Genomic DNA, 9,780 nt, shown 5'->3' on the forward strand with positions numbered 1-9,780 from the left:
GTTCTAGTTCAGTTCCAATTCAGTTCTAGTTCAGTTCTAGTTCAGTTCTAGTTCAGTTCTAGTTCAGTTCTAGTTCAGTTCTAGTTCAGTTCTAGTTCAGTTCTAGTTTCTAGTTCTCTAGTTCAGTTCTAGTTCATTCTAGTCAGTTCTAGTTTCAGTTCTAGTTCAGTTCTAGTTCAGTTCTAGTTCCGTTCTAGTTCAGTTCTAGTTCAGTTCTAGTTCAGTTCTAGTTCAGTTCTAGTTCAGTTCTAGTTCAGTTCTAGTTCAGTTCTAGTTCAGTTCTAGTTCAGTTCTAGTTTCAGTTCCTAGTTCAGTTTAGTTCAGTCTAGTTCAGTTCTAGTCAGTTCTAGTTCAGTTCTAGTTCAGTTCTAGTTCAGTTCTAGTTCAGTTCTAGTTCAGTTCTAGTTCAGTTTAGTTCAGTTCTAGTTCAGTTCTAGTTCAGTTCTAGTTCAGTTCTAGTTCAGTTCTAGTTCAGTTCTAGTTCAGTTTAGTTCAGTTCTAGTTCAGTTCTAGTTCAGTTCTAGTTCAGTTCAAGTTCAGTTCTAGTTCAGTTCTAGTTCGTTCTAGTTCGTTCTAGTTCAGTTCTAGTTCAGTTTCTAGTTCAGTTCTAGTTCAGTTCTAGTTCAGTTCTAGTTCAGTTCTAGTTCAGTTCTAGTTCAGTTCTAGTTCAGTTCTAGTTCAGTCTAGTTCAGTTCTAGTTAGTCTAGTTCAGTTTAGTAGTTCTAGTTTCAGTTCTAGTTCAGTTCTAGTTCAGTTCTAGTTCAGTTCTCGTTCAGTTCTAGTCAGTTCAGTTCTAGTTCAGTTCTAGTTCAGTTCTAGTTCAGTTCTAGTTCAGTTCTAGTTCAGTTCTAGTTCAGTTCTAGTTCATTTCTAGGTCAATTTGAGTTCAGTTCTAGTTCAGTACTTGTTGTAGTTCAGCCCTTGTTTCCATAAATTCTCTTTATTATTCTGATCTTGCATTTTTTCCAATTTTTTTTTTGCTTTTCATTCCCTAAAAATCTAAATTAAAAAGTTTTTTATTAACAAATTTCGTATACATTTGTTTTTTTCGCATAAAACACAAACTTATCTAGACCAAAATAACAATAAAACGTAAGAAAACTGCGTATTCTGCAAAAAGAAGACCAACTAACTCCTTCGCATAACAAGAAATTTTAGAAGAAAATCTTAAATTTATAGCATTCGAATGTGGTTTTATGCATATTTACCCACAAACACACAGATAAATATTAAAACTTCGTCAAGAAGTAACATAAAACAATAAGGAAAATAAACATAAAATTTATAAGAAGAAAACAAGAAAATATTTCAAATCTTATAAGTGAATGAATGAAATATATTATGAGTTTGAGAGTACTATTATGTATAAGTTTGTAACAAATATAAAGAAACTCTCTATAAGCATAATACATACGATAAAAAATCAAAGTACCTCTATAGTTAAAAAACATGAAAAATAACTAACAAATACTTAGACTAATACTACCATTCCTGGTTTCCTCACAGTTATACTCTCTCTTATATGTAATCAGACTAAAAACGAATCCTTTAATTGCTAAAGCGTGAGATTGTTTTTCAGTTATTTATATTTTATGTATTTTTTTTCTATTGCAAATGAGGAAATTATGAATATTTTCCTTTTCTTCTATATTTATAATTTTATTTAATTTTTAACACTTAAACTATGCAGAAAGTTTACACCATTTCCAGAGTGGAGAAATCCACATAGAAATTCTATAAAAATTGCTTTAAATTAATTATTTCTAAACACTCTATAAACTCAATATGCTTCGTAGGACAACACTGATGACCAACAAAAGAACGTTTTAAAAGCTTTAATTGTATGAGTAATATCCTATGAAAATCCTTCAAAAGCTTATCTTAGAAATGGTGCAATTAAGCTTTTCTCCCTATTCCCATCTAAACTGACTACTTAAACTCTCAAAGCCATGTAATTGTCCATATATACACACACGCACACATTTATTTATGTATTATTTGTTTCAAGTAGCAGAATATTCAAAGGAAGTGGGGCATGTAGAGGTTTATTGTGCATGTAATTGTATGAATACTTGTTATAATGTTGTTGCAGCAAAATAATTTTTTTAATTTATTACAAATTATGATGTTTATGAGCGCGCAAAACCAAAAGACGAGACTATATCAGACCAGACTTATAAACTAATAAGTACTTTCTCACATAAGTACACCCACGCATATACGATTTTATTTACGAACTATAACCGCTAGTTTGAGGAGGAGACAATGTATCCTTTTTAGGCTACATTTTTCATAGATTTCCAATTGCTTATTGCCTAGAAATGTGATGCCTAATTACTTAAACCTCAGAAACTTAAAGGACGTAATTACGAGTCTTGAGGGCCTACTGGCGACCCATCAACGTCCTCAAGTGTCTTGAGCATTTTGCTATCTAATCTATTTGATAAGATGATCCCGCTGTGAAATTACAGGCGAGTCTAGTCCGATACATTCCACGAACTGAGAACTCTCTCAGATATAGGTCCTACCAAACCTAAGGCACTGCTAACATCGCTTTACCCCAAGCCGAACTAAAGTTTATCCAAGTAAACAAGCGAAACTACCATCGCTAATTTAGGGTCTAGTAATCAATACTATAGTGAGACATATCTATCCTCTGTAAAGCGATAAGCTTTTCATGCCTCACTTCAGTATTCAGTCCCTAAAGAATAAGAAGTAATTGTCAATCATTTCTGTACATAGATCATAAATGCTGGTTAAAAGCACTACCTCGGGAACTGCAGGGATCTGTAAAGTTTATTTTGTGGCTGTATATCCGCATCCCGGAACATATACATACATATACATATAGTAAGAGTGTGGTGGAGGCGGTGTTGGTTACTTTGAGAACTCAATTTGTTTTTGTTGTTGTTGCTAAGTACACATAGAGGTTTGTACTGTAAATATAGAAATGCGTTTACTTAATTAATTTATATGAGTAACTGATTAATTAAAGAAAATTGTTGTTGTTTTTGGTGTTATGAGGGAGGTGGAGGTTATTAAATACACACGCACGAACCTAAAGCACTTACAAAAAGGGGGTCAGGTTAAAATGTTGTTTATATGTTGCACATTGTTTGTTTGGTTGTTGGCTTTAGCTGTTTGTGTGATTTTCTTTATTGTTTTTTTCACAAAGTCATAAATTAAAATGTCAACAAAAATTATTGTTTATTGGCAGGGGTTTGTGGACATGAAAAAAACATGAAATGATTTTGTAATGAGGTCAGCTTATAATGTGGGAAATGTAGTAAAAGTTTAGAATTCAAGAACCAGAACTATTTGAGATGTTTGTTTAGAAAAAGTGAAAATTCGTATTCCCATGGAAGGAAACTGATACCGAAGTTCCCTACCCGATACTTCGATGTTAGATTTACGTTAGTTCTAGTTCAGTTCTAGTTCAGTTCTAGTTCAGTTCTAGTTCAGTTCTAGTTCAGTTCTAGTTCAGTTCTAGTTCAGTTCTAGTTCAGTTCTAGTTCAGTTCTAGTTCAGTTCTAGTTTTCTAGTTCAGTTCTAGTTCAGTTCTAGTTCAGTTCTAGTTCAGTTCTAGTTCAGTTCTAGTTCAGTTCTAGTTCAGTTCTAGTTCAGTTCTAGTTCAGTTCTAGTTCAGTTCTAGTTCAGTTCTAGTTCAGTTCTAGTTCAGTTCTAGTTCAGTTCTAGTTCAGTTCTAGTTCAGTTCTAGTTCAGTTCTAGTTCAGTTCTAGTTCAGTTCTAGTTCAGTTCTAGTTCATTCTAGTTCAGTTCTAGTTCAGTTCTAGTTCAGTTCTAGTTCAGTTCTAGTTCAGTTCTATTCAGTTCTAGTTCAGTTCTAGTTCAGTTCTAGTTCAGTTCTAGTTCAGTTCTAGTTCAGTTCTAGTTCAGTTCTAGTTCAGTTCTAGTTCAGTTCTAGTTCAGTTCTAGTTCAGTTCTAGTTCAGTTCCAGTTCAGTTCTAGTTCAGTTCTAGTTCAATTCTAGTTTAGTTCTAATTCAGTTCTAGTTCAGTTCTAGTTCAGTTCTAGTTCAGTTCTAGTTCAGTTCTAGTTCAGTTCTAGTTCAGTTCTAGTTCAGTTCTAGTTCAGTTCTAGTTCAGTTCTAGTTCAGTTCTAGTTCAGTTCTAGTTCAGTTTCTAGTTCAGTTCTAGTTCATTCTAGTTCAGTTCTAGTTCAGTTTTAGTTCAGTTCTAGTTCAGTTCTAGTTCAGTTCTAGTTCAGTTCTAGTTCAGTTCTAGTTCAGTTCTAGTTCAGTTCTAGTTCAGTTCTAGTTCATAGTTCATTCTAGTTCAGTTCTAGTTCAGTTCTAGTTCAGTTCTAGTTCAGTTCTAGTTCAGTTCTAGTTCAGTTCTAGTTCAGTTCTGTTCAGTTCTAGTTCCAGTTCTAGTTCAGTTCTAGTCAGTTCTAGTTCAGTTCTAGTTCAGTTCCTAGTTCAGTTCTAGTTCAGTTCTAGTTCAGTTCTAGTTCAGTTCTAGTTCAGTTCTAGTTCAGTTCTAGTTCAGTTCTAGTTCAGTTCTAGTTCAGTTCTAGTCAGTTCTAGTTCAGTTCTAGTTCAGTTCTAGTTCAGTTTCTAGTTCAGTTCTAGTTCAGTTCTAGTTCAGTTCTAGTTCAGTTCTAGTTCAGTTCTAGTTCAGTTCTAGTTCAGTTCTAGTTCAGTTCTAGGTTCAGTTCTAGTTCAGTTCTAGTTCAGTTCTAGTTCAGTTCTAGTTCAGTTCTAGTTCAGTTCTAGTTCAGTTCTAGTTCAGTTCTAGTTCAGTTCTAGTTCAGTTCTAGTTCAGTTTCTAGTTTTCAGTTTTCTAGTTCAGTTTCTAGTTCAGTTCTAGTTCAGTTCTAGTTCAGTTCTAGTTCAGTTCTAGTTCAGTTCCTAGTTCAGTTCTAGTTCAGTTCTAGTTCAGTTCTAGTTCAGTTCTAGTTTCAGTTTCTAGTTCAGTTCTAGTTCAGTTCAGTTGAGTTCCAGTTCAGTTCTAGTTCAGTTCTAGTTCAATTCTAGTTTAGGTTCTAATTCAGTTCTAGTTCAGTTCTAGTTCAGTTTCTAGTTCAGTTCTAGTTCAATTCTAGTTCAGTTCTAGTTCAGTTCTAGGTCAGTTCTAGTTCAGTTCTAGTTCAGTTCTAGTTCAGTTCTAGTTCAGTTTCTAGTTCAGTTCTAGTTTCAGTTCTAGTTTCAGTTCTAGTTCAGTTTTAGTTCAGTTCTAGTTCAGGTTCTAGTCAGTTCTAGTTCAGTTTCTAGTTCAGTTCTAGTTCAGTTCCAGTTCAGTTTCTAGTTCAGTTTCTAGTTCAGTTCTAGTTCAGTTTCTAGTTCAGTTCAGTTCTAGTTCAGTTCGAGTTCAGTTCAGTTATAGTTCAGTTATAGTTCAGTTATAGTTCAGTTTATAGTTCAGTTATAGTTCAGTTGTAGTTCAGTTATAGTTCACTTATATTTCAGATATAGATTAGTTTTTGTTCCAATTTGGGTTCAGTATCATTTGTAATCTAAAGGATACGTGGAATAACAGATGATCGATCTGTAGCAATGCAGGTTGTTTTCGCAAATCATAATTTCTTTTAATTTTAAAATGCCCTGCCACTTTTCTCTTTTTCTCTGAATTTTCGTAAAATTGTAATTAAATATTTTCAGCTGTCTACAAACTATTCCAAACATATAGTCATAACTAGAAATTCAAGGTAAAAACTTATGTACGTAAAATTTTGTTCATACATATGGACAAATAAAAATATATTGTTTTTCCATGGTTTTTCTATTTCTCAATTAGATTTATGGAAAGTTTTTTCCTGGTCGTTGCTACTTTTATTGTTATCTACTCGTTCGCAAACAAAAGAAGCAAATGAAACTTCAAAGTTATTTTAGTAGTTTTTTTTTTGTTACGAAAACTGTTACGTAAAATGCAGCTACCAAACAAAACAAAATATTTTTAGCTCTTTCGATATTTGAACAACAACAGATGTAGCACCAGCACTAGCAATATCAGCAGTAAAAGTAGCAATAACGACGGGAAAAATATGAAACAAAAAAGGATATAAAAAGTGTAATAAAACAAGTAAGAGTGTTATATTCGGCTATGCCGAATCTTATATACCCACCATCAAACCGCGTTTATGTCGAATTTCATCTATATACTCGTATATTCAGGCCAGTTATAAGCGTTAAAGTAATTTTCTGAAGGGGACCTTATGTAGGGGGGTAGGGTCAATTATGGGTCGATCCTCATAAAATTTGGTAGACAGAAATTGGTTCATATTAAATTTATTTGTGTCGAATTTCATCGCTACACTCGTATTTTTAAACCATTAATGAGCGTTGCAGTCGTTTTCTGAAGGGGACCTTATATGGGGGGTAGGGTCAATCATGGACCGATCCTCATAAAACTTTTTAGATAGATTTTGACTCTTTGAAACTTACTTATGTGGAATTTCATATATATACTAGTATTTTTAAGCCAGTAATGAGCGTTAAAGTCATTTTCTGAAGGGGATCTTATATGGGGGGTAGGGTCAATTATGGACCGATCCTCATAAAATTTTGCATAGTGATTTTGGATCATAAGAAACTTACTTATGTTGAATTTCATCGCTATATTCGTATTTTAAACAAGTTATGGCTTTTACAGCTGCTTTTCGAGGGGCCACTTGTATGGGGGGCTATCCGAAAACATGGACCGATATTGCCCATTTTCAATACCAAACAAACCTTACCTAAAAGAAATATTTGTGTGAAATTTCAACCCTCTAGCTCTTTCCATTCGGACTCTATCGTGCTTTCAACAGACAGACAGACAGACAGACGGACGGACGGACAGACGGACAGACGGACAGACATGGCTAGATCGTCTTAGAATTAATGAGGAACCCAGAATATATATACTTTGTGGGTCTATGACCAATATTTCGATGTGTTACAAAACGGAATGAACAAAATCATATACCCCCCATCTTTTTTGATGGTGGGTTATAAAAACATGGCAACAGGGAAAATTCAAATGGTAAAGGTAGGCTAGTATAGCTTTACTTGATAGTGCTGCCGATGAAAAGCATTTTTATTAAATAGCAGCTTTGCTACTGACTATTATAATACTAAATCCGCTGAAAATCAAAAACTTTAAATGAAAAACCATAAATTTGATGTAATAAATTATATATTTTTATTTTATTATTAATATTAATTATCACATCTTGTCAAAATCATCTAAAAATACCCTTTTACACTAGAAAATATCTAAATGGAAGTATTGGTAGTCGAAGTGACCGAACTTTTCGTATTGTGTTCAAAAGTACTTGTCGAAGGTGTTCTTGTGGTAGATCTTGACATCCTTGAAGTACATGTTGGGTACGAAGAAATTCGTATTCGTCGATCTCACGGTCGAAGGGATAGCCGAAAGGCATTTCATCGACGTAACGAACACCAGAGCCAATACCACAAGAGTATTTGTAGTCGAAGGTGGAGAATTGTTCGTATTCGGCGGTGAAGGGAGTGACGTAGAAGAAGAATTGCATGGGCATACCCTTGACCCAACCGTGGGGCAAGACCAAACGATCGGGGAAAGCACAGTGGGTTCGCTATGTCCAAGGGGAATTCGTATTTGCCTTCGAAAGCAAGCATGACGTATTTGTACAATTCAGTGTAGGAGGTGCGGTCTTCAGAGGTCCAGTAGAAGTCCTTAGAGTAGCGCTTGAATTCATTGACACCAGATTAAGAGTGTAGACAAGCTGTCGAGTTCCATGAAGTTTTCACGGTTTTCAGTCAAGGAGATAACACGGCCGAATTCGTCGTATTTGGGAGCCAAGTAGGTACGGATAACAACCTTTTGTTCCTTGTCGGATTCAATAATGAAATCGAAGTCGAAAGGTTTGTGGTTAAGGCGCATTTGACGAGCCAACAAAGTCTTATCCCAAACGAATTGACCATCAACGAAAGTCATCTTGTCGTTCAACAAGTTGGTGACATCAAAGTCGACCAAATCGAAGAAGGTAACCAATTCACTGACCTTAACGTCCTTGATGGTGACACCAGGGAACAACAATTCTTCGTGAGTGTAGGGTTTGACATAGTAGAAGAATTGGTAGTAGACGGAAGCGATCTTCTTGTAGAACATGTAGAACAAAGGATCACGCATCATGGTTTCGTAGTTCAAGAAGACATGAGGGTAAACTTCGAAATCGTGTTGGACATCACCGAAGTACATATGGGCGAACATGTACCAGTTTGAAGAAGTATTTGTCGAAAGTGTCAACATTGCCTTGCATGATGCTGCCAATGTATTCAATGGATTCGGGTTTGCGCAAATCAATGGTCTTGCCTTCGTAGGTGACATAGACACCCTTGGTGATGATTTCATCCAAACGGTTGAAGAAGTCCATAACCTTGTAGTAGTAGTCGAATTTGCCGTAGCTTTCAACTTCGTAGTAGTTCTTGCGGTAAGAGTAACCAACACCATTGTAGTAAACCAATTGAGGGTTGTAACCGTATTCGATGGTGTTGAAGTAGGAGAATTCGGGAATTTCACCAAAACCGTGAGACAAACGTTCCATGTAGTAACGAGACAAAATTTGGCGGACATTGTACAACCAGTATTCACCACGACGATCCTTGTTCAAACCGTAGGTCTTGCCATCCAAGAAGAAAGCGTAGTCCATGTTAAGTACCAGTAGGCGTTGAAGCCAACATCTTCAGTGAAGTAGGACAAAGCGATTCCTTGTTGTAGAATTCAATGTCACGGGTGTAGTCAACAGGCATGAAGAACATCTTGGTGCCTTCAAAGATTTCCAAGTATTTAGGTCCTTGTAGTATTCTTCGAAGTTTTCGCGCAACATGAAGTGTTCCTCAGAGTACCAGTGTTCGCCCAAACCCATCATCTTGTACCATTGCCACATCTTGAAGTCCTTGGTGTAGTAATAGTAGTAGTGGTTGTCGTGGTTCTTGTAGAAGGTAGCGTAATCCTTGTAGAGGATATCCTTGTATTCCTTCTCGTACATGATGTATTTGCTCCAGACATCGTAATCGAATTTCTCAGCTTCGTAAACGAATTTGCTGTTGAAGAAGTATTGAGGGAAGATTTCATAGATGGAAGGCAAGATCAAGCCATGGAAATCATCACGGTGGATGACGGCCAAAGTCAAAGCATAGACGAACATGCCTTCGTTGCAGTGCATACGAGCCCAGGCAACGTTGCTTTGGAAGACTTCCCAGTTCTTGGCATAGTAGAAGAATTCGAACAAACCATAGCTTGCTTAAGGTGGGTGTTAACCAAAGCACCGAAGAATTCACCCTTGGGTAAGAGCATCGTGCTTGTAGGCTTCGTAGAATTTCTCCATGTACATGTCAAAGTGCTGGAAATTAAAGTGAATTAGTAAGGAATTATTTTCGGGAGTTTGTGATAACTTACAGTGTAGTGAGATTTGTCAAAAGTGAAAGATTTGCCCATCTTGATCCATTCCTCGAACATCAAGGGATCCTCAACACGGTAAACAATTTCGAAAAGGAACTTTTGTTTAGCCAAGAATTCCTTATCGGCAATTTTAACATCGTGCTTAGAGATGCTGCTGGCAGCAACCAAGCCAACGATGGCTAATAAAACAATGGCGATTTTCATTGTTTTGTCCTTCAACAGAGCGCGTAGTATTCGAAAACTGTCCACGGATTAGAGTTTGATGCAACGATCAGTTCCAATACCTAAAGACTGCTGATGTTTTCAGAGTGCTTTGGGGTTTTTATACAAATCGGTATTTCTATTTGCAGAATATTTATGTTGATGTTGCACTTTTCGTGAGGAATTAAATTTG

General features: G+C 35.9%; 1 pseudogene; it reads right to left on the reverse strand.

Annotated features, from left to right (window-relative positions):
* Positions 1–7,118: 7,118 nt before the first annotated feature.
* On the reverse strand, positions 7,119–9,689 carry LOC119605306 (annotated as a pseudogene).
* Positions 9,690–9,780: the final 91 nt, after the last annotated feature.

This window comes from Lucilia sericata, unplaced genomic scaffold (genome assembly GCF_015586225.1).
Source record: "Lucilia sericata isolate MDLA Ls3-8-SP2 unplaced genomic scaffold, ASM1558622v1 Contig000473F_arrow, whole genome shotgun sequence".
Classification (NCBI taxonomy): domain Eukaryota; kingdom Metazoa; phylum Arthropoda; class Insecta; order Diptera; family Calliphoridae; genus Lucilia; species Lucilia sericata.